This window comes from Aulostomus chinensis, chromosome 5, assembly GCF_037954235.1.
Source record: "Aulostomus chinensis isolate RoL2024-O1b breed Wild chromosome 5, RoL_Achi_v1.0, whole genome shotgun sequence".
NCBI classification, from domain to species: Eukaryota; Metazoa; Chordata; class Actinopteri; order Syngnathiformes; family Aulostomidae; genus Aulostomus; species Aulostomus chinensis.
Genome location: NC_141324.1, coordinates 5,949,031 through 5,975,538, shown reverse-complemented (window position 1 = coordinate 5,975,538; position 26,508 = coordinate 5,949,031). Strand labels below are relative to the sequence as shown.

At 40.6% G+C, this 26,508-nt stretch overlaps 1 long non-coding RNA gene across 1 annotated transcript in view; it reads left to right on the top strand.

Moving 5' to 3' along the window:
- The window catches only part of LOC147260976 (uncharacterized), a 36,428-nt gene extending 11,369 nt beyond the window's left edge, over positions 1-25,059 (top strand). Inside the window, exons 2-4 of the long non-coding RNA XR_015116061.1 lie at positions 23,370-23,590; positions 24,186-24,409; positions 24,488-25,059. This is a non-coding gene — a long non-coding RNA (uncharacterized LOC147260976). The remainder of the gene's footprint in view (positions 1-23,369; positions 23,591-24,185; positions 24,410-24,487) is intronic.
- The last annotated feature ends 1,449 nt before the right edge of the window (positions 25,060-26,508 follow it).

The following is a 26,508-nucleotide window of genomic DNA, read 5'->3' as shown; positions in this document are numbered from 1 at the left end:
TCTCTACACTGACATGTTAAAATTTTTGACTTTAAAAGCAGCCTGAGGAGTCAGTGATACTTTACTGTGTTTTTTAGTCAGAAATTAACAGCAGAAGAGAGAAAACTCACAACAATACATAGTGTATGTGTTTCTCAGCAAAGCACAGAGGCAACAATTGCACAAAATTCAAACACTGGCAGTGAGCAATGACAGCAATGTCTAACTAAAAGGAGTCACATCTTCACATAAAGTTACGAGTGGGTCTCAACAGGCCAATGACTGACACAGGTTTTTAAACAGATAATGGTGAAAAATTTGGATGAACTACCTACTGATAAGTCGATGGATGGAGTCATTCCCTTGATGAAACAGGTCCTGCTTTCTGTGAGGTCAACTACCCACTGCACAGACAAGCTGTCGGATGGATTTCAAACTAGACAGTCATCTGGAACATTCCAAGCTACAATTTATTTTGAATTTCATTCAGCACATTCAAGAATAAAAGTTTTTAATTCTGCTTGAAATATTTGTGTTTTTGATGATAAGCAAAGAGATAAGGCAAATGAAACAGTCCATCCATCCATCCATCCATCCATTTCCTACTGCTTAACCTGTTATCAAAATAATGTAGTGGGCCAGATGTAATCCCTGGCGGTCCAGTTTTGGCACGTGGGCTGCTGGTTGCCAACCACTAGTTTCAGCGACTGAAACTATTTCAGATATTATGGATTTAGTTCTGTCATTTCTACCTTAATCTGTAATTTGAAAACATTTTAAGACTACTTTGTGAATGCTCTGAAGAAACAACACAGGGAAGCCAGTGAAGAAGAGAGGGCAGCACTGGCAGGGCTCCGTCTGATGCTTAGGAAGAGAGTCCTAATACCGAGCAGAGCTGAACATGACAGGAGATGCAGGAAGTAGAGGGCTAGAAAGTGGGCTGCTTTTATCAACAATCCCTTTTGCTTCCTGAAGGAACTCAGAGAGAATTGCAGTGGACAGCTGGCCTGTACAAACGAGGAAGTTGACCAACTCCGCAGCAACACCTACAGGGACCCTTCTAAAAGCCCAAGAGCTAGGGCAGTGCAAGGCTGTAATTGCATCACCAGAGCCGATTGAGGCTTTTGATCTGAGGGAGCCACTCCTCAAGCATTTCAGCGCTCAGTATTCACACTGCAAATTCTTCAGAAATTACAGTCTCTAGATTCATACAGTATATATATGTATGTACATACGTATATATGCAATTAGAATAACTTTAATCCAGAATATTTTTGCTTTGAGCTTTTTAAGACCAATGAACATTGATTCCACTGTTACAACTTTGTGTGTAATGCATAATCCTTAGATCAGAAAGTATTTGCCATTGTATGTCTAGAACCATTCCTTTATTATTGTCATTATACGTGAAAATCTAGTAATCTACCCAATCTACAAACTAACAATATGTTGCAGTGTGTTGAACTTACAGCTCTGCCATTTTCACAATTTATGTGCGGCACTCTTGTATGATGACGTGTATCATGTCTTCTTATTAAGTCAAAGTTTTTAACTTTTCTTCAGACTTTGTGCAATTTCGGTGATCAGCATTCGCCTTCTTCTGAGATGTTTGACAGTACTCGACGTGTCAGCAGGCAGCCAGCATGCACGGAAAGCCCAGCGACACCAAAACTGCGCAATATCTGAACAAAGTATTTTCTTTGAGTTTGTTCATTTGTTTAATTGTAGTTGTAAATTGTAAGATTATTGTGATCTCAAAATAAAATTATATATAATTCTGAACTATAAGCCGCTACTTTTTCCCCCTGCTTTGAACGCTGCGATTTATACAACGGTGCAGCTGGTGGTTTCTGGTAGGCTGGTTATATTTTAAACAGACGTTACTGCACCTATAGGCCTACTGCTGTGTTACAGGCACTTTTAAAAAACACAATTAGTAGGGCTGCAACGATTAGTTGATGTTGTTGTCAAAAATCGATAATAGAAATAGTCGACAATAAATTCCATCGTTGACTATTGTCGCCAGATGTGTTTTTCCAACAGAGTGAGGCATCTTACTTGTTTATAATCTCTGCCGAGAGTCGTGCATGTGCAATAGCGTCTCTGTCTCTGAGTGGTAACATACAGAAACGGCGGCGTCAACATCAGGTACGCGTACCAAAACTTCCAAAGTTTGGGAATATTATGGCCTGGATACGGCGAATAAAAAGACTACTTGGAAAGTTTGCAAAGCAGCCCTTGCGTGTCATGGCAGCACCTTGGTGATGCAGGAACATTTAAAGAGAAAGCATGTCGGGCAGTTGAACGAAACGGAGTCTGACTCGCCTCGGTGAGATTCAAGTAACATTCAAGCCAGTACGGTTTTTATGACATACATTGTACATTTTATAAGCGTATTTTCACTATAAAAAAAATGTTTACTTGATTTTGATTTATTTATTTTCCTGTCCCTAAAAAAATGGACAGAGGTTTATTTATTTATGGATTTATGTCTCTACTGACGGAGCACTGGGCCTAATTGGTTTTAGATAGGACATTTTTATTTAATTTTTGTACGAATCCGCAGTATGTTCAATAAAAGATGTATTTTTCATTGTACCCATCTTTCTTGTGTTTATTAATATTTGCCACATAATTAAATCAACTTCATGCTAACTTTAAGAAAAAATTAATAATTATCCGATTAGGCGACTAATCGTTTCAATAGTCGGTGACTAGTCGACTATTAAAATAGTCATTAGTTTCAGCCCTATTAATTAGGCATAACCTCGTCGAGCGCTGTAAGCTTTGTTTATGTTTATTTCTACTCAGTAAATACGTTTCGAATGCTGTGAAAGTTTGTGTGTCTGAAACACATTGTGTCATGTTATACCATACAGTTTACACAGCACGGTACATGTTCCGTACTATTATTATAAGTTATGCATATATGAACTGGTTTGTGGGAAATGTTAACAAATCGGAAGCTTCCCCAAACAGCCATCTCTTTCCTGACAATTCCCTCTGTGCACGAACCCTTACATATGGTAATTAAACATTAAAACACTTGCGGCTTATAGTCCAGTGCGGCTTGTATATATGTACACATTTGTTTTTTTTACCTAAATTTCGCTGGTGCGGCTTCCAGTCAGGTGCGCCTTATAGTCCGGAAATTACAGAAATTGTGTGTGTGTGTATATATATTGTATTATTTTAAATATAAAAAGTGTTTGCGGCTCCCAGTGTTGTCTTTTCCGTTGAAACCGGGTCGAAATGGCTCTTTGAGTGTTATGGGTTGCCGACCCCTGACTTAGGGCATCAATTCATGAACAAACAGTTGAATATGTTGGAAAAAAGTTGAATAGTTGAAACATGCAGATAAAACATTTCTGCCTAACAGCATTCTCTAATACTTATTGACCTAAATTAATTTGATAAAAGATTATACTTCTTTTTATGTAAATAAACTGACGAAAAATTCACATTGACAAGACAGAGTTTTGACCTCAAACTGGATCCTCCTCCTCCGATTCACTAAGCTGGCAAAGTTCTCGACTTGGTGCTGAGTCAAAACTGCTCAAATCAGGTATGACAGTTACCCCACTACACCTTTCAGACCATTTCTTGGTACAATTCTCTGCCATGTTTCTGCAAAGGCCGGCATCTTCGCAGATGGTTCCCTTCTGCAGAAACCTGAAGTCCCTCAGAGCAACACAAATGTCAGACGAGGTGTGTGCTATTACGCCTGACCACACTCATTTCTCTTCACTGTCTATTAATGAGGCAACAGAAACACTCTGTTCCTCTCTGGTCAAATTCTGCCCCATGGTGTCTAAACCAGCCAAGAAAAATCCAGCCAGTCCATGGCTCTCTTAAGTTCTGAGAGAACAAAGAGCAGAACTCAGGGCAGCAGAAAGAAAGTGTCGTAAATTCCAAGTCCCCTACTGACCTGTCTTTCCATCAACAAAAACTTGCATCCTTCACTTCGTGCCTACAATCTGCAAAGCAAGCATTTTGTAAGAACAAGATCTCTGCTGTTTCTGACACAAGAAAACTGTTTATGGCCTTTAAACCCTGACTCTCACCTCCAGCTGCTCAGCCCTCCACTGGACGAACTGCAGACCAGCTCAGTCTGCTCCAACCTGCTACTGCCAACTCACTCTGCTCTTTTGCTCCTCTGAGTGAGGATGACTTACTCCAGAATTCTGCTGAACTCAAAGCCTACAACCTGTCATCTCAATCCATTACCTACCAACATCCTGCGGACCATCTTGCCCACAATCAAACCTGCAGTCACACACATTGTCAATTGCTCCTTGGAGACTGGTGGTCTCACTTCTGCCATTCCTGTCCAGAATTCTTGAGCACGCAGTCTTCCACCAAGTGTCTGAGCATCTGCAGAAGAACATCCTGATTGACTCCTATCAATCTGGCTTTAGGCATGACCAGTGGAGGAGATATTGGGTGGCAGGGGGTGCTGTGGCCACCTCACGCCAAATCCTGACCACCCTATTGGCCTCCTTGGTCTAATCCCTCCCTGATGCAACCACCGCATCACAGCTGTCACTACTTTCGGACACGTGGAACCTTTCCTGCACTGCGATGGCACTACCAGACACGTTAGATGCATGCACATCCTGTGTACTCACTCATGTTTTCTTTTAGGTGCTACAAAGTTAATTTGGGCCTCTAACAGGCCTCCTTGCGTGTACATTTAAACCTCTGCAGATGATCCAGAATGCAGCAGTATGTCTGGTGTTTAACTCACCAAAAACGACACGTCACCTTGCTGTCTCTTCACTGGCTTCAAGTGGCAGCTTGAATCAAATTCAAAGCTCTTCTTCTAGCTTACAAAACAGTGACAAGAATGGCTCCTGCCTACCTGGAATCCCTCATCCAGGTCTACACGCCCTCTAACCTGCTACACTCTGCTTGTAATGTGTAAGGGAAATTCTCTTAGTAGATCGTTGAGAGTTGCTAATTCTCTGAAGAATTACAGACTCGGTGTGATGAATCAAGTCTCTTTAATGCATGCAGCATGGAGAGAATACTGCTGAGTGTTCTCTCTCGATCTTTACAATGTCTCAACCTTTATACCATTCAACAACAAAGGGCAGATGGTTTTCCCATCACAGCAACGACTGTATCACCTGTTCATCAGCTGCTCCTCACCTCCCCCAATTCATCCTGTCTGCTACTGTTGTCCATTTGTTCCTTGAGGTCAGGAGATGGTCACAGAAGCTCACGTGATTGACAAAATGCTTTCTGAGACTAATACTCCTACTCCACAGTATCTGTTGATTTAATTCCTACAGAGAGACAGCTGGTGCTCCCAGCCCAACATGGCTCTAAATCTCTACCTAGACTCTTCTCTGTTTTCCCCAAACGGTGGAATGAACTACCCAGCTCCATACAATCCACAGAGTCCTTTTCTACTTTTAAGAGACATTTGAAGACTTTACTGTTCAGGGAACACCTAGGCACTTCAATCTGACCCTTCTCCCCTTTGTCCCAGGGGCAGAATGGCTGACATATAGAGATAAATAACCATTTCCACTCACATTCACACCTCATGGCAATTTAGAGTTTCCCACTAACCTAAGTTGCTTCTTTTTGGTATGTTTGGGCAACAATCCTTCTCAAATGATGTGCAGAGCAATCCCAGAAATATTTTGTGTGAAAATGAAACAAGTCAAAAACATTTAAAAACAAAGAATACAATCAAAATAGTAAATTTTAAATCCAAAAATGTAAAAGGAATTGTAATTCACAATAAGTTTTACCTTCTTTGTTCTATATTTGGTCAGAAAGCTACATTGTAATGTTCGTGTTATGCTTCATCCATGGCTAAACCAGGTAAAACTAGCTGAACAACTGCTGTAGTGAGATTATGAATGTAGGTAAAATGAAAGTTTTGAGTACTCTACAAATGTAGCTACAAACAGAGCTAGCAGGAGGATAAAGTGAAAGTTGATGACAGTGAGCTGAGAATGAGTGTAAGTGCTCATTCAAGCAGCATAAATGGACTGATTGTACCTGCTCCTACTAATGTAAGCAATAAACTATGCAAGTACATTAAGCAGCTACATTAAGAGTCATTTATCGCAAATTTGGATTTGTTGGATTGGATCAGAGGATTTGGTGGCTGAGCACAAACTGAACCTGGCTGCAGGAGTCAAGGATATCATTGTGGCACACCTTCTGTCACTCAGACAACAACTTTGTGAATACTTTATTGTGATGGCTAAAGCAAACGATTTGATGGGACACCTGTTCAGCAAATACATTTACAATATGCCCACTGATTTGCACTGTTGGGAAGCATGGAAGTTTAATGATGAAGATGATTGTACTTGTGATAAAACAAGTCTGCTTTTACTGTGTGAGACTTTGCAGCAATATATATGGTGTGTGTGTGTGAGTGTGTGTGTTTTAGACCTCAGTAGTCCATGACTGTTTGAGTTAGAGGCTAATTTTTTTTCCCAAATTTTCAGATGTATCTATGTTTTTGCAAGCTTTAACTACTTTAAGTCTGTGTCTTGAAGTTAATGGGCGTTCAAATGAAAGGACAGTGTATGTGCATGCGTGGTCTGTGGCAGTTTAAAGTAGCGCCTGTGCCTATATTAGAGACCTTATACTTTAAATACTTAATAAAAAACATCCATTGATCTGTTTTGTTTTGTTTTGACCCAAAATTTGGGTTGCTCTCTTTACCAACTTTTTTGGACGTTATAACTCTGATGTGTAGATATTTCTATCCAGCATGTTGGGTTATCATATGTAACAAAATGGCCCGGCTTGGTACAACTCAGCATTGGGTCAGTCAATATATGCACACAGGCTATTTTTTGGGTTTGTTTTGAACCCGAGTATTTTGCTTATCCTGTTCAAACTACAATCCATTTAAATGTACTGGGATTGGCCCCCATACCAAATCTTTTTTATCTAAGATCCATTGTGGGCCTCTCAATGTCTGCGTTTGGTCTTATGCCAGGAAATGCTCAATTTGAGCCAGAGATCAAAGTTCTATCTGTTAGGCTGCTAAAACCAAAAGCTTTGGGCCAGTTTTTATCAGTCATAAATTTTCTTCACTCAGTTTGCCAGGACAAATGCAGTAAGATGTGCTTATTTATCACATCATATCATCATCACAACAACACCCTTTGTATTTATAAATGGACTTCAAAGGTGAAGTAGAAATACATTTGATTGTTTTTAATTCTTTCTGCCTCTTTGATTCTTTTATGTTTTTACTTTCTTCCTTTCTTTATCTTATATCATTCCAGGTTCCCTCCTCTCTCTTTGTCTTAAACCCATTTTTCACTTCCCTTAATTTCTCTCCCTCCTTTTCTCTCCCCAATTCTTTGTACGTGTCACTGTAATTCCGGTCCTTTGTTAAACCCAACTCACTGTCACATTTTGTTTTCTTCGCTTGATCCTGTTTTAAATGAGTTCCTGCCCCCTGGTCTAGCAGAGTCACGCTATTGGAGGAAATGGGCAAACTATGGCTGCTGAGTGACAAGTTATTCTGGGCAGTGAGTGGAGATAAACATATCTGGGTAATGGATGTAACCGTGTGGTGATCTGAATGGCTGTTGCAATAAAAATGGGCTCTTAGGTTCTGGTGTGGCAATGACAGTTTGGACTGCTGCTGGGTCACAAAAAAAATCACTCAGTGAAACTTCATGATTCATCTTCACTCCAGCAACTGCAATTTTTTTTCCTTTTTTCTTTTATTCCTATTTCCTCTTCCTTGTGGGCAAATCTATTTTAGTTTTTTCACTGAACTGAATTGACAGTGGTTATATTTATTCAAAAAAGCCCAGTAAATTTGAATATTGTCAAAGGATTTGTATAATGAAGCTGATGGCTTCTCCCACAGACCATACTGGAGTCGCCATGGTTATCATGCTTAACCATGCATTGTGGAAATGATGCTGGCTATGAGGCTATTATAGAGACTACAAGATACAGGATATCATTTGTGCTTTTGTATTTGTATGTAGGTGTACTGGCATACATGAACAAATGTAATACTGTTCCTCCAACTGCTGATACTCCTCCAGCCCACTGCAGCAACAATTATAACAACAAAAGGATAGATACATCTAGAAATATTTCCTAAAGCATGATGTCTTTGAAAAGTAGTTTAGTTTCATGTGACTCATTGTATTCCATGTCAAACCTATTTTTTTTAATCTCAGATGATGTACACACACCAGGTATTCAATCACAGCAATCAATTTTCTGATTCATAGCAATGTCAACGCTTTTATTTCACTACCTATAAATTAAATTTTCCATTTATCTATTTCTGAGAAAATGACCCCAGTTTTAGAATGAGTAAAGCTCTTTTTTTTCAATGCCAATTTTATGAAGAGAGCCCATGTGATGGACAGCTGACCTTATGGTATTTTGAAGGCGTTGAGTATGATTCTTTGTTTTGCTTCAGAACTTGAATTCATATTGGATGGACTCAACAGAATCATCATGCATTTATCTGGTGATATGAGTATAAGGTAAATCTGATTTGGCATACTGTATAGCTTCCCCTCAGACAAAATAATCTTAGAAATTTAAAATGAAAATATGAACATGCTCTTCCATGAAGCACATTGTTATTTTAGAATCAGGCAACCTCAAAGTTTTAGCAAAAACAATGTTGCCAACTCAAAGAATGACTGCTTTTACTGATCGTAGCACCTTTGAAAGAGAGGGTGAAGAGGACCACGTCTGGATAAATGAGGAGCCTGTGTCACGGTCCCTGTCTCGTACTTCCTGTTGTATTTTGTAGTCATGTCCTGTCTTCCTGACCTCCCTCCTGTGATTACCTTATGAGTCTCACCTGGGTGATTGCACCACCTGTGTCTTGTTTCCCCTCTTGTATTTAACCCATGTGTTTTCCCCTGTTAGGTTGTTGGTCCATTGACGTGCGTTTTGGTTTGTGTATCGTACTTCCTGTTGTGCATGCTGTCCTGGCAAGTTTGTGTTTCACCAGTCTCCAGTTGTCAGTTTTCCAGTCACAGTGAAGTCGTCAAGCCTCCAGCCGTCACGGTCAAGCCGTCTTGTGCATCGATCCAATGTCTGTGCCTGGGTCTACTTCCCCCTCACACCTCCCCTACACGTAACAGCCTGCTTTTTTTTAACCAAAACACAAGTTGACAAATGCAGGTTATGGACGCTGGGTGGGCAAGACAGACATATCCTGCACTCCTCAACTACCATTCATTGCAGTAAACTCACTACAATATTAATTAATAATTACATTAATAAGAGCTTAAAGTTTACCTCATCGAATCTCCCTTTTAGACCATCACTTTGGCTACTGAAAGAGCCACACATCACCAAATACAATAACATTCACTCTCTGACAAGGTATAATAACACAATGTGTAGTATAAAATCATCACTTGACAGCTCACTAAGCAAAAATGCATGATGGCAGTGTAAGGAAATATATCTGGAATCTGTCCCTCACTGTGTTGTTGCTGCTGCCCTCCACTTTTGCTGTGCAATTACACAACTACTGAATATCTGTATTTGTTCATTAATTTTCAGTGAGGATGTTACCAGTTACTTGCACAGTGCTGATTTGAGTCTGTACATTTATATAAAATGTCACAAATATTAGTAAACAGTTTGCGCAAAACGCTTTTTTGAAAAGAGAAAAAAATTATGCCTGTAGAGTTGAAGTTTAAATCTGTGTAAAATATTTATTGAGATTGCGCTGTGTGTATCTGTAATAAGTTTTATATGTGTTCATGTGTAAGCACGGATTGGAGCACACATATGAGAGCTCATAAATTGTTGTAAGCATTTGTAAGTCACATTTGTGACCATTAGGGTATTTTCTCTCTGTGCCAAAAGTAAAATGTGTCTCCCCAACTTTGACGGCTTGTAAAATGGACAGCGAGTGAGTTATTACACAGAAAATTAATATTGTTTGATCAGCACATTTGGGATAGTAATCTGCCAAAGTTTGGCATTGAAACCATTAATGCCTTAGGGGGAGATAGATTTTGTTCGGGGGCCAAAAAATTGCTCGTTTTGACAGTTTTGTCCAATTTGTGGACATTCTGTTGTAGATAGGTGAGGGGTCAGTCCATATGAATCGTTCGTCTTCATGAGAGGAGTGGAACGGTGTTGGTCCCATGTTTGTGGGACATTCATGGGAGGAGTTATAACGCTGCAAATTATCTATAAATTATCTTTTAGTTGTGTCGCTCTGTGGGTGGCACTATAGACTTTTTCATTGTTGTTTTTTTAGATTAATAAATGTGTTGCCAGACCGGACAAGTGTACCGAATTTCAGCGAATTTCATGCATGTTCAGGGGGTAAAACTACACTATGCAGATTATGCGCATAATGCGCATATTGTGCGCGCTCATTAACAGCAAGAACAGTCTAGTACCAGGTTTTGAATGGGTGTGTATGTGAAAACCGGCTCCGGGCCGTCTGGCCGAGCTTGCCTCATGGGTGTTGGGGGGGGGGGGGGGGGGGGGCTAGGACACTGTTTAGTGTGTGTTTTTAGTGTTTTTAGTGCTGCTAATGTGTTGCTCTGCCGTGCAAACATAATAGGGTCTTAGACTGAAGTACCTTCAGGCTCAGGCCCTAATAAACCCCATTTTCATTTAGAACTATATCATAATGCTGATCTGACTATACAGCTTGTTGAGTTCTGTGTAAAAATGACCTCACATGTGATTGGAGGAGGCCAACGAACCCCCTAGCCCTCGTCCAATCATGTTTGAGGTCATTGTCAACTCATACGGAACAACTCGCAGGACGAAGATATAAGCAAACATGTTGTATCTTGGTATTTTCACATTCTTTTGTGATTTTGCTGCCTTTTTTATGTTCTACAATGGCTGGATGGCATCTCACTTTCAACTCCTCTGCATGTATGCGACCAACCTTCTTTCGCAAATCTGCAGACCACATAGAAAAAAACTGCTGCCATCAGCAGGCTTTCTCGTCAGTTTACCAGAGAGAGAGAGAGAGAGAGAAGACTGGTGCACAATCCCAAAATTGCGGTAAGGGTATGTTCAGTGGCCAGCTAAACTAAGAAATGCTTGGTGGCCAGTTCAGCTAAAGTAGCCATAACGTAAGCTTGTATTAAGCTAAAGTTAGCACAGTGACTTTGTAAAAGAAAAACTGAGGAGAACCAGTGTAAGGGACTTTATTACATTTTCGGTCTTGTAATTTACAGGAAGTAGTATTTCAGCTACACAATGCAGAGGCAAATTGTAGGCACTGTGAACTGGAGCAAGGGTAAGTTTTAGGCTTTCATTCTACTGTACAATGAAGTAGGTATGTAAATGTATGCCAATCTTAACCATGCATTTCGTTTTCACAGACTGACTTTTCACAGACTGACCTGGGACACTCAGTCCTTAGTATGGGTATCATGATCATTATCACTGTCAACCTTTGTGAGTTGCTCAGAGGACAGATCCATGGCTCCCTTCTCTTCAGAGGCACAGTCATAGACTGTTGAAGTCACATCAGTTTTATTTATATAGCACCAAATCACAACAAAAGTTATCTCATGACACTTTACAAGTAGAGCAGGTCTAGTACCCCACTCCTATGAATTTATACCCAACAATTCTCCATGAGGTGGTGCAGTGGTTAGCACTTACTGTACTGTCTCTCGGGGACTAACAAGTCCTGTGAGAGGAGACACAACATCAGAAAAGTTTTAAACAAAAACCCAGATAATATCCACACATTCCCAAAAAGCGGCATAAAGCTCTTTTGGACTGCGGGACAGGAAAATCAATTATTGCCTGCACTTTCTCGGCTAGGGGACGCACCTGTCTTTGACCAACCTGCTTACACAAATAAGTTACTGTGGCCTTGCCAAATTCACATTTGGCTAGATTCAGTGTGAGGGAGGCCTCACACTGACAGCTAAAAATAAGGGACAGCGTGTGCACATGGTCGGACCAGGAGGATGAATAAGCAACCACGTCATCTAAGTAGGCATCACAATTCTCCCCGCCAGACAAAGCAGTGTGCATTCAACACTGAAAGTAGCAGGAACATTTCACAGCCCGAATGGCATAACTGTATACTGCAGGAAATGGCGTGATGAAAGCGCAAATTTCTGCAGCACGGGGCGTTCGTGGAACTTGCCAATATCCTTTTAAAAGGTCTAACTTTGACTCATATTTGGCAGGTCCTACTCAATCGATACAGTCCTCCATCCTGGGGAGCGGAAAAGAGTCAGATTTTGTTAAGGCGTTGACTTTTCTGTAGTCATTGCAGAAACGCTGCGTATTATTGGGTTTTGGCATTCCATGCACTATTAGTGGGAACAGTTAACCCATGTTCAAGCAAATAACTCACTTCTTGCTGCATTAAGTTATGTTTGGTAGAGATGGCGAACATTGTCTGCCGGACTCCCGGATGGCAGGATAGCCGTGAGGCATGGGCCCAATGAATCACCTGTGGGCGCAACTGGACTGGGACAAACAGCTGATTATGCGGCGTAGGAATTTTTCAACAAGTCATCATTAATCAATCAGAAGGACCCACAGAGTATATATTGCGCTGTTCAAAATCTGGAGAGGACACCTTCCAGTTAGTTCAAAAGAATTTTCTCTCATCCTTCAAACATCAGAGCTGTTACGAGGTAGTTAATGTTATAGAAGATTGACTGTTTAGGAGATAAACTCTGTTAGAGACTGATAACTTTTACAAGTTTGGTCTTAGTTCAGTTTCCCTGAACTCATCAGGGTGGTGCCCCGAATAATTAGGGCCTGAGCCCAGAGGTCCTCCGCGGCGAAGACCCTATTATGTTTGCTCGACACACTCGCCACTTCAAAAGTTAATTTGACCCCCTAAACACACTCGAAAACTCACCAAATTTGGTACACACATCGGGTGCAGCGAAAAATTCAATACTTAAAAAAAGAAGCGCTTTACTCAATAGCGCCACCTACATACTGTAGGAATTTTTCAACAAGTCATCATTAATCAATCAGAAGGACCCACAGAGTCTATATCGCGCTGTTCAAAATCTGGAGAGGACACCTTCCAGTTGGTTCAAAAGAATTTATTCAGATTAACAGGAAAGAATACAGAGCTCTGGAGATCGTCTTCCCCTATGCTTGAGTCAGCATACGCAGATGCGTCGTCCCTGGCGTTGGGGCAAGAAGTCCAATGATCTAACTATCTTCTCCAGTCTTATGTGTTACAAGGAGGTGCTTATGTGATCGCTTCTGCGTGCAAGTGTGTATTTTTGATCTTCGTGGGTTTTTTTTTTTGCAGAATCTTCTGTCTGACCGCGTGCCAGCACCATCTGTTCCCATTGTAGACTTCTTGTTGCATCTGTGAAGACAAAAACCCCTCTTTTCCCTGATTCATGACCTTGCTCTAATCTACTTCTGACTCCCATAGAGATTCTGTGGACTCTGTTCCGACCTGATTAGCTTGAGGAAGTGATGCTAGCTATGAGCTACACTCCTGCTATTCCCTGTTGTGACATTTTCACCTGTGTCCACTCTTATACAATCTGGTCTGTGCTTCACTGCCTTGTGTTTCCTGCACTCTATTCTAAGTAATGTAGACAAATTTATATATATATTTGCTTAAACTGTAGTTAAATTTATACATACATTCACTTAAAATAGAGTGTAGGACACACAAGGCAGTTGTAATAAAGATGTTTCTGTGGCAGTTCCCAAAGAGGTAGAAAATGTTCCAACACTGTATTTAGTTCATCAATGTACTTCTTTAGTGTTAGTAGCGGTACCGGGATCTCCTGCTTATGCATCCCAGGCAGAATCGATGACTTAGCTACAAGTCACCTTATTGGACCTCGTGAACATCTGGAAGTAGTAAAAGGTGTTTTACAGAGGGGTCCCACAAATCTCCAAAGCACCAGGATTAGTTGGTGCCATTGTGACTCTAGGAAGGAACTTATAAATACTGGAGACAACACAGATAGACATTCCAAGATATAAGACAACAGAAAAACACTTACTATCAGCAGTAAAGCACAGACCAGACTGTTTAGAGTGGACAGGTGAAAAGGTCACAACAGGGAATAGCGGGAGTGTAGCTCATGCTAGCATCACTCCCTCAAGCCAATTAAGTCAGAACAGAGTCCACAAGAATTTCTATGGTGGGATGAGGCCGTGAAAGATAAGAGCATGGCCGTAAATCGGAAAGAGGTTTTAATCTTCACAGCTGCAACAACAAGGCCACGATGGACCAGAAGGGACTGGCATGGGGTCAGACAGAAGATCCTGCAACAGACATGAAGATCAAAAATACACACTTGCACGCAGAAGCGATCACATAAGCATCTCCCCTGTAACACATAAAAACTGGAGAAGATAGTTAGATCGTTGGACTTCTTGCCCCAACGCCAGGGACGACGCATCTGCGTATGCTGACTCCAGCATAGGGGAAGACGATCTCCAGAGCTCTGTATTCTTTCCTGTTAATCTGAATAAATTCTTTTGAACCAACTGGAAGGTGTCCTCTCCGGATTTGGAACAGCGCAATACATATACTCTGTGGGTCCTTCTGATTGATTAATGATGACTTGTTGAAAAATTCCTACAGTAACTATATGTATAAATTTAACTACAGTTTAAGCAAATATATATGTGTGGATTAATCTACATCTAAAGCGAATATATGAATAAATTTATCTACAATACACATAAAACTACACCACGGCCTGTAGGAATGCCCCACAGACATGGGACCAACACCGTTTTAATCGTGTCATCAAGATGGACAAATCACACACAGACACTCCTGACCTAACTCTAACAGGATGTCCACAATTTGGACACGAATGTCCAATTTTGCGCCCAAACAAACGCTATCTCTTCCTACGGCATTCATGGTATCGCTTCCAAAACTTCATCCATGATTCTCCAAACTCTGTTGAATTAAAGTTTTTAAAAGTTTTTATAGAGGGTAAACGGTTTGGGTTTTATAAGCCCTCAAAGTGGGGGACACACTTTTTACACTTTTCACCTTACAATGGAAACCAATGGGGCACCTCTCTGCTCTCATGGTACATACTGTAAAACACTCGCTTCTCACATGTAAACTAAATGTCCCACACCCTAAAAATACACATCACTGTATTCCTGACAAAAATCCCTACAAAAATATGGTATTATGTTCCACTTTTGCCCAACATATGCAGAGCTATTTTATTTTGACACACCACAAATGTCACAATCGTCCTCTGCTCTCCACTCTGACACTGACAGCAGAGAGCAGTGGGGGAGTGGTTCTTAAAGGGCCAGCTCTCAGCTCTGCTCTCACTCTCTGCATCAGACTCAGGCTTCTAACTCCTAAACTACAAGGCCAAGGGATTTGCCGATTACACCGTTGCATTCAGGCCGGCGTCAATGGCCTATGGCTGCGCGGGGGCTCAGGCCCTAACAACGCTGCTTGCAGCTTTAATTAATATCTAATATTAATTAGTAATTTATTTAATAATTGATAATTATATCCATAATTATAGATTATCATTTATTTTCACCAATTCGCTCTTCAGCGCACAACACCATGGTAAGTGAAGGATCCAGGCGCAGAGATGTGTCCACAAAGCAGATCTGTATTGATTAACAGAAAATCCCCCTGTACCGAGGGAAAAACAAAGACAATGAAACATAATAATTCCTAAACTAAAAATCACTCCTAAGAGGCTGTAAAATTAGAACACAGAAAATCACTTTGATGGGAGGACAAACAAAAGGCGACAAAACTTCCTAAGGCTGTGAAACTTACCAACTGAAAACTCTCCAGCAGGAGGAAAAACAAATGCTACAAACAGTATCAACTTAAAGCACTCCAGGGGAGGAAAAAACTAACTAGGCGACAACAAAAAGGCACACCTAAAACAATCGGTGGCTCTTTTCTAAATACAATCATCAAACTAAACTAAGGCTGTGAAATCTAACAACAGAAAATCACTCAGTAATTATCGATTATCATTTATTTTGACCAATTCGCTCTTCAGCGCACAACCTAATTGGTGCCCCATGTGAGGCTATTCCGAGACATTTGACCACATTTGTACAGAAATAAAACATTATTAATATTTTTTAATTCATAGTTTTATTTTGATTTTGCCCTTCTGCACTTGTCTCTAGATAAGTTAATGGCCTAATCATTACAAAATTATTAACTTGATAATTTCAGAATTTTTTATTTTTAATAATTTTCCAATTTTTCCAAATTCAAACTTTGAATTTTTCTTTTTTTCTCAATTATCAGTCTGGTTTTTAATTTGGCTTTCGTGTATAGAATTGTCAACCCTTTTCTTTTGCGATCTGCCAAACAACACCAAGCGTGTTGAGAGTTGCACCAGTGCTTCACAGTGAGAGAACCTATACAGCCACCGCTCCTCAGTACCAATTCCTACTTAGCGCTGCGTATAGGCTTGAATCAGGGAAAGACATCCTAGGAAGATACCCACTTGTAAGCCACAGGCCCGCCTGTGCACCTTTTTCTTATCAAAAGTAGTTTGATAATTTACAAAGTAACATATCAATATGGCTGACAGGAGCTCAGATAAGCCCATTGCCCTCCTCGGCCGCGAACTACGCAAGGTGGTAGCCCAGCTCATCGCACTCTCCGAAAGCGATGAACAAACACTAGCTGACTACAGAATCAGTGACTCTGACGTAAATCTGCAGCGCTTGGTGGGTGAACTCAATGAGTCACCCAAGCTAAACACGTCAAGTGCTAAAGCAATGGGCAAGATGCTCTTGTTGCTCTGCCAGAGATCCGAGCAAAAAGAGCTTGAATTTAGGGGCCACATGGAAACGGCCGCCAGGGACATCCTGGAGGAGGATCGTCATCACCTGCAACAAGAAAGCACTGAACTGCGGGCAGAAGCGAAAGCCCGACTGGAAGACTCGATATCACTTGCACAGTCTCTCCACAGGAAACACTTGCAAGTGAAAGAGCTGCAAGAGCAGGTGTCACAGCTGCAGGCGACGAATGATCCAGGCCGGGCCAGATTCCTCTGGTCCTGAAACAAATGGGCAGGCGAGAGAACCCAGTGAGGACGGCGAGGCAGAGGAAAACACCCTGCTCAACAGCCGCCCCACTCCCAGGTTCGCCCCTGCCAACTGCACGCCCAAGTATAACTGCTGGGTCGCTTTCATTGCTTCGTCTTCCTCCGGAGCATCGCATTCCTTCCCTTCCTGCTGCCCATTCTCCCTTCTGGATAGGGGGGGCGGAACCATGAGGTTATGGGGGGTACCCACGCACAGGGGGCTTGGGCCAGAAGCCACGCCCCCGAGAGTGGTACAAGTCCACCCCAAGATATGGATGGGGGGGACACCTTCCCCACCTTCAACCCTCACAATGACCTGTATCTTGCTAATCCGTGGGCAGAGTCGATGAGCGGACTGCACGCCCGTCACCTTGAAAGCCTCGCCGAGGACATCGACCATTTTGATCCCAACGCACGTGGAGCGGACATCGATGCGTACCTTCGGGGGGTCGACTTCAGCGTCCCCCAGGCTTCACATTTTATCATTTGTGTCTTTTGGTTAGATAACCGTTATACCAACGTGTTGCTGATTGATTGATGCATTGTGTTAATAAATATATTTTTATTACAAGAGAGAAGTCGTAGTGTCTTTTGTGTACGAATTTGTGGTCACGTGTCTAAGCAATAGCCAGTGCTCGGATCTCATCCTTCAAACATCAGAGCTGTCCCTAGGTAGATAATGTTATACAATATTGACTGTTTAGGAGATGAACTCGAGACTGACAACTTTTACAAGTTTGGTCGTAGTTTAGTTTCCCTGAACTCATCAGGGTGGTGCCCCGAATAATCAGTATCTAATATTAATTCGTAATTTATTTAATAATTGATAATTATATCCATAATTATCGATTATCATTTATTTTCACCAATTCGCTCTTCAGCGCACAACACCGTGGTAAATGAAGGATCCAGGCGCAGAGATGTATCCACAAAGCAGATCTGTATTGATTAACAGAAAATCACCTCATACCGAGGGAAAACAAAGACTATGAAACGTTATAATTCCTAAACTAAAAATCACTACTAATTGGCTGTAAAATTAGAACACAGAAAATCACTTTGATCGGAGGACAAACAAAAGGCGACAAAACTTCCTAAGGCTGTGAAACTTACCAACTGAAAACTCTCCAGCAGGAGGAAAAACAAATGCTACAAACAGTATCAACTTAAAGCACTCCAAACGGGAGGAAAAAACTAACTAGGCGACAACAAAATGGCACACCTAAAACAGTCGGTGGCTCTATTCTAAATACAATCAGCAAACTAAACGAAGGCTGTGAAATCTAACAACAGAAAATCACTTGGTAACGAGGAAAGCTCATGAAGGAATAACTAGAATAACCCTGTGTTCACACCGAACGCGAATTTGCGCGAACAGTTTCCATTCAAAGTTTATGCGAACGCGCAAATTTCCAGTCTGCCTGTGCGTCTGAGTGCGTATTCACACCGGACACGAATGCAAATTTCGCGTTGCATCATTCGTGCGAATTTGACGCCGGATCATTTTAGTGTCCATTTGTGTCATTCGCGCGAATACGCGAATTTGCTCAACTGCCCGAGTAGCGAGTAGTTGAATTCCTGATCTTTCACTGAGTGATTCCAGTTAAAAAAAATCCTGTTTCTGTTTTGGGGCCATCTCATCCACCCCATACATTGCAGGCGAGGGATGGGGACCTTAATACCCATTTCTTGAGAAATCTGTGAACTTGTGTGGAAAGTAACATTTTTAAGCTCTGTTTTACAACCTAGCGCTATAGGGAATTCCCGTAGCGGGATGGGGATGAAGGAGAATGACTACATAAATTTAAGCTGATAGTCATTATCAGTGATCAGAATTATTTTACTCCCCTCAGCTATGACGGAATGTGATAATCGTTGAGTACCATAAGCAGTCAAAATGATATGACGATCAAAGCCTTTCCCGTAGTGTGAAATGAAAGTTGTATGTTTGTGGTGTTTTTGCCGGGAATAGAGAAGGAAACTTACAGCGCAGTGAGGACCTTACCAAATCTCTCGCTTTCCATTCAGTGATTGGGCGACTACAAGCACGGGATATGACACCCTGGCTGGTCTCAAAATCAAAAAATACCAATTTTTTATTTTTGCGATTGATGTCTCCTTTTTTGGCGCCATGTAGCAAAGATGTTTAACACCATCTCCTGTACTTGATTCAGAGCTCTGAACCAAGGGGCATGCTCAAACATATTGTTCTCGGGTGGGGGTGTTGTTTGTGGTTGTTTACAAATCCCACAGAACCTGATGACACAGCTATGATTTTTTTTTAGGATCTTTGATGGATATGTAGTAAGTCATTTTACATCTAGGACATTTTTTATTGATCTCACAATTGCTGACCATCTTTTTGACCCTCAGTCGTCGTCTTAATTCTTTGGGCCGTTCGTAACAAAGGGTATTAGCGCAGAATCTATTGCAATCGCTGCAATAGATTTTTTTTAATCAGAGCCTGTTTAAAGTCTGTGGTACAGACATTGCAAGTTTTGTTACAAAAGTGTCTGTATTGCAGCTGATATCCAGTGTGACAATGTTTACAGAAAAAGCTCACACCTAGAAAACCCTTTACATTTTTTAGCCCGTAAAAATGATTATTGTGTAAAAGGAGGTAGTGTGTTGTCTCTTGTGGAGGTGTTCCTGTTTGAAATGTAACCAGGTTTTTAGTTTCTATGTCAGAGGAGCGATAGAAGATGACTATTTTAGACCTTAAAAGCTCTTCAAATTTGCATACGTCATCAAATGTGGCAGCTGTGTCAACACTTAAACCAACTCTGGTATGAATATCACACCCTGCAGTCAGGGCATCTGCAAATGTTGAATCTGGGTTGGTCAATCATGCTAAATTTAGAGCAAGACATGTTTGATCAGTGTGAGGGACTACAAATAAATATCTGCCTTTTTTCCTTATAATTTCACTCTCAAATGTGTTTAAATTTGTCTCGCAACTCCGCCACCCTGGGGTCTTACCATATTCACGATGTGCTCTAGCAACCTGTCGCTGAAAACAGACATGTTACATGTACACAAATGTGTATATATACAAGCCGCACTGGACTGTAAGCCGCAGGTGTTTTAATGTTTAATTACCATATGTAAGGGTTCGTGCACAGAGGGGATTGTCAGGAAAGAGATGGCTGTTTGGGGAAACTTCGGATTTGTTAACATTTCCTACAAACAACAAATTGCATATATGCAGAACTTATAATAATAGTATGGAACATGTACCGTGCTGTGTAAACTGCACTGTATCACACGACACATCGCGTTTCAGACACACAAACTTTCACAGCATTCGAAACGTATTTACTGAGTAGAAATAAACGGTGCGCTCTCAGCGCACGTACCATAAACAAAGCTTACAGCGCTCGACGAGGTTATGCCTAATTAATAGGGCTGCAACTAATGACTATTTTAATCGTCGACTAGTCACCGACTATTGAACCTATTAGTCGACTAATCGGATAATTATTAATTTTTTCTTAAATTTAGCATGAAGTTGATTTGATTATGTGGCAACTGATAATAAACACAAGAAAGATGGGTACAATGAAAAATACATCTTTTATTGAACATACTGCGGATTCGTACAAAAATTAAATAAAAATGTCCTGTCTAAAACCAATTAGGCCCAGTGCTCCGTCAGTAGAGACATAAATCCATAAATAAATAAACCTCTGTCCATTTTTTAGGGACACGCAAATAAATAATAAATCAAAATTAAGTAAACATTTTTTATAGTGAAAATACGCTTATAAAATGTACAATGTATGTCATAAAAACCGTATTGGCTTGAATGTTACTTGAATCTCACCGAGGCGAGTCAGACTCTGCTTTGTTCAACTGTCCGAGTCCGGCGTGCTTTCTCTTTAAATGTTCGTGCATCACGGAGGTGCTGCCATGACACCAAGGTCTGCTTTGCAAACTTTGCAAGTAGTCTTTTTATTCGCCGTATCCAGGCTAAAATGCTCCCAAACTTTAGAAGTTTTGGTGCGCGTACCTGATGTTGACGCCGCCATTTCTGTCTGTTACCGCTCAGAGACTACGCATGAGCGGCTCTCGGCAGAAATTATATTCAAGTGAAATACCTCACTCTGTTGGAAAAACACATCTGGTGACAATAGTCGACGATGGAATTCATTGTCGACTATTTCTATTATAGATTTTTGACGACAACATCGACTATATGTATGTATATATATGTATGTATATATATGTATGTATGTATATGTATGTATATGTATATATATATGTGTATATGTGTATATGTATATATGTATGTATATGTGTATATATATTTGTATATGTATGTATGTGTATATATATTTGTATATGTATGTATGTGTATATATATTTGTATATGTATGTATATGTATATATGTATATATATATGTATGTATATGTATATATGTATATGTATATATGTATGTGTATATATATACGTATATGTGTATATATATGTATATATATGTATATATGTATATATATGTGTATATATATGTGTATATGTGTATATAAATGTGTATATATGTATATATGTATATATGTATATATATGTATATATATGTATATATATGTATATATGTATATATATATGTATATATGTATATATATGTATATATATGTATATATGTATATATATATGTATATATGTATATATATGTGTATATATGTATATATATGTGTATATATGTATATATGTATATATATGTATATATGTATATATATATGTATATATATGTATATATATATATATAGGGGCTGCACGGTGGTGCAGTGGTTAGCACTGTGGCCTCACAGCAAGGAGGTTCCAGGTTCGAGTCCCAGCCCGGGATCTTTCTGTGTGGAGTTTGCATGTTCTCCCCGTGCCTGCGTGGGTTCTCTCCGGGTACTCCGGCTTCCTCCCACCATCCAAAGACATGCAATTTGGGGACTAGGCTGATTGGATTCTCTAAATTGACCGTGGGTATGAATGTGAGTGTGAATGGTTGTTCGTCTCTGCATGTTGGCCCTGCGATGGACTGGCGACCTGTCCAGGGTGTACCCCGCCTCTCGCCTGTAGATGCTGGGATAGGCTCCAGCCCCCCCGTGACCCTTACTAGTAAGGAATAAGCGGAAGATGACGATGGACGATATATACAGTATATATATATATATATATGGCTGCACGGTGGTGCAGTGGTTAGCACTGTGTCCTCACAGCAAGAAGGTTCTGGGTTCAAGTCCCAGCTTTGACACTGGATCTTTCTGTGTGGAGTTTACATATTCTCCCCGTGCCTGCGTGGGTTCTCTCCGGGTACTCTGGCTTCTTCCCACCTTCCAAAGACATGCAATTGGGGACTAGGCTAATTGGATACTCAAAATTGATCGTAGGTATGAATGTGAGTGTGAATGGTTGTTTGTCTCTATGTGTTGGCCCTGCGATGGACTGGCGACCTGTCCATCGCCTGAAGACCAAGTCCAAGTAAGAAGACCAAAAGGTCAACATAATTTTTTTCCCCAGCAGTGACAACTATCAACTAAAAAACTAACAACTGAAGATCGTGTTATGAACATGATCTCCCACAACAGACTAATAAACGAACATCTGTTATGAACATTAAACTCCCATGGGAAGCATATTATCTCCCGTGGGGAGATGGGGCCGTGGGCCTGCATGACTCCGGAAAACAGACCAGAATTCCCGCCCACAGGAATGCGAAACTCTGACCAGAAGTCCCGCCCCAGGAATGTCGAAGGGGCGGGGATAAGCTAATTAGGGTCATCAATTATTCTCTCTTGACAGAAGGTACATCCTATATTCTCTTACAGAATCCAGAACCTCACTGTTGTTCAAGTTGAATTTGTGGAGTCGCAGGCTGCCTTTCTTGCACAATTCTTGTGCTTCGGTGATCTGGGGCCTCATGTTTCGTTCATTCGTTTTTCAAAATAAAACTAAAACTAGAAAAACGAAATAACGACTCGTTTTTTCAATGTTTGTTTCCAGACCCAAAACGAAAAAACGGATAACAAATCGTTTTTCCGATTTCCGATTTTGTGCACAATTGAAAAATGGACAAAACGGACAACGGGCAATAAAAGACTAAAAGCTACAGCTATATTTCTTTATTTTTTTTCTGGCCAGATTTTATTTTATTCTGTTTTATTCTGGGACATTTACAGGGGTGGGAAATTTACACGCTTGTGAAAATTGTGGTGAGTGTGTATTTCTTGTGTGTGTTCTCTGTGTGAAGTCGATTCCTATCACTGCCGAAGATTAGTTTATAATATTCATGATTTTATCTTATTGACGAACCGGGGCATCACTGGATGATGTGGTGATTCTAGACCTTCGAGATTTATTATATTTGTTCTCTACAGGAAATTGGTTACAGCTGGACTGGAGGATAACAGACTTACTTTTTCAACTTTTTGAGGAGGGAAAAACACACGCCGAAATATCCAGAGCTCTGCAGCAGATGGGTGTCCTCAAATGCTCAGAAATGTCAGTGAGAAGATTCTGCAGTCAGCACCAGCTTAGACGAAAAAGACATGTTTACGATGCAGAATTGGAAATGGCAGTCATTTCCTCAATTGATAAGGTAAGTGTTCACCTACACAAATTCTTTCCCTTTGAAAGCTAAAGAGTTGGCAAATGAAAAAAATGCATTAAAAAATTGACATCATTAATTCGTAAATGCCCTTTAACTCATATTTCATTGCAGCCACTATCAGGAGGAGACATGTCATATAAATACCCATTCAGAGCTGTAATATCTCCAAAAAATGGTTGGAGCAGGGGGTTCTTCAGTGGTTTTTACAGGCAGAGCGCTTATTGTATGAACCTAGTCCTACAATGCGTGCTTTACCTGGCTAGGGGTTACAATCTGACTCCTAGTCCTTTGGTGCATGTGATCCACCCAGTCTCTCCCCTTCAATCCTTTCTTGTTTCTGTCATATCAAATTAAAAAGGGGGCAGTGGGACAATATAGTACTACTGATTAGGTGAAAAAGTGATCAAGTGACCACTGAGTGGTGATGTGATGCTGTCAGTTTATAAGCAGACCAGAGCACCAAGTCAGGACTGGCAGCTCATACCTCTAAGGCCAACTTTTTATGATTTGGGGTTATTACAAATGTTTCATAATTGGATGAGCTTTTTCAATCAATCTGAAATCTCTTCTTGTGTTTCAACAGAACCTACCTGTGGAAAGAATTTGGCCAGAGGTCAATTATCGGGTGAACTACCTCCTAAAACAGGCTCTGGTTCACCTGCTGGATCATGAGTTACTTGATATGCAGGATAATGTAACCAAATTTTGTATCTCATGGACTCAATTTTATCTCAAACCTTGCATGTCAAGTGAGTCAGATTGGACTTGTCAGAGTTGTCCAGGCATGGAGTGCCCACAGGATCCCTGGTAAGTTATGATATTAACTACATGTGTAGAACCTCAAAGCAATGGGTGTCCCAAACTAAAAATATTCACATATTTTAGGCTGAGGGACACCAAACCAACGCGCTGCTGGTGGTTGTGCAGCAAGGATTCCCCCAGAGATGCTGCCCAATGCTACTGAGGCAGCACAAATGTATGAGCAGGAGTTAGGGTCCTTCCTGACTTGGGTCTCTTCCTTTGGCTCTGATCCATTTTCATCAGAGGAAGGTCGATGTCGTGCAGAGCAGCTGTTTGGAGAGAGGATTCGTGACATTTCTGTTCTTTTTGACTCTGTAGTTAACAATGACCATAGTATGTTTCAAGAAGCACTGCTCTACCTGATCTATGTGACTGAAAGCCATGCAGAGTGATTGTAAGGCAGAGGTATATGTACTTCACCTTCATGAAAAACTGATGAAATTATTCAGTGAGCTCAACTGTAAATAAATATCAAGTTTGTTTAGAACTCTGCAATTTCTTTTATTGTCAAAAATGTGACAAGTATAAAAACCATGTAAACAAAGAGCAGACTGCCACAGTAAAGTACTTAAAATGAACTATCCGGAAGTCCACAAAACAGTACAAAATACAACAGAATATAAAACACTGCAGAACAATCTTCCCAATGACCCTGAATGACCATCACATCTGCCTCCTCTCTATTACTCAACAGTGTTGCTTTAAAGTAATAGTTACATTGTTTTTTAAAAGTGAATGTTTTTTTAGGCAGATTCCTGAATACCTCCTTTTAATGTTGAACATTGGGCACTGTTACACACAATGCTTTGAAGGAACACACAATGCTTTGAAGGAACAAACAAGTGCTTGCTGCCACTAGCAGAGAATACACATACTACAGGAGCAACTTTTCAAGTGGTGCCAGTGCCTCACAGAGTCCAGCCACTTCGTGGATGTTGTCCTCCAAAGCCACAGCACGACACTTGGGAAAGTAGCTGCTGCTTGTGATCCATTCCGTAATAAAGACCTTACACCCAATCAGGCTCCTGCAGCAGGTTGAGACCACTGGTCAATTTAAAATACCTGTGAATTTATAAAAAAACAAAAAAAACAAACCCAAAACTTGTATTTCACAAATTTTCATAGTGTAAAGTAGACAAATGATGAAAGCTATGTAATCCAACTAACAATTCACAGCATTTTGGGATGTATAAGAACTCAAATATACAGAGCAGTGTAGTGTTTAGTGCCTCTAATCCCATATTCCATGTTCATGTTGATCCATATTATAAGAGTACCAACCTTTACAGACAAGACAGTTGAAGACCTCTCTTCAAGGGGCTACTTCGGCCTGTGACAGTGACAGGGTTGTTGTCAGTGTGGAACGTCCAAATCCACTCAGAGCTTTGATAATCTGCGACGCATCTTTTAGCCCCTGGGCTGCCTCAACATCCTCAATGTCTGCTACAACCTCTTGAAGGCCAGTATCTTCTCTGTGACTAAAAAACATTTTAATTGATTGTTTAAGATAGACAGACAAACAGACACTGAATAGATTCCTCTGGAAGGCTCTCGTCAGGAAATTTGTATTAGAAAAACAAAAACACAGGCACAGTAATCGATGTAAGCCTTATGGACATGATCTGAAAGTTAGCACAAAATGTTAATTGAAAACTGAAAAGAGGTAAAACAGTCTTTACTGACCTCAGTCGCCTCCTCTTATTAACCTGGAGCAGGTCCCTTTGATCTTCAGGCACTGCAAACACTTTCCTGGAATTTTGCTTCCAGTAAGCTGATCCTGCAATAAAAATGAATAGGATTAATTATAGTTATCATTATAGTTTATTAACTTTCAACCATATATTTACTGTCTTGGATTAATTATATTCTAAATGAGGGGTGTTTTTTCTTTTGAAAGCAGATCTGAAGATCTATTAAGTATGTGAACTGTATGTGCAGAAAACCTCACATTTACACAGTAATAATTGCGACAAAATAAAAACTTCATCACACTTATCTCTAGTTCCTTCAGAGTCAATTATTTGATTCCCCTGACTATCTGTCAAAATAACATGCTCCTGTTCTCAGAGGGCTTCCTTCACCTTGCTAGAGATTGTTGCCACACA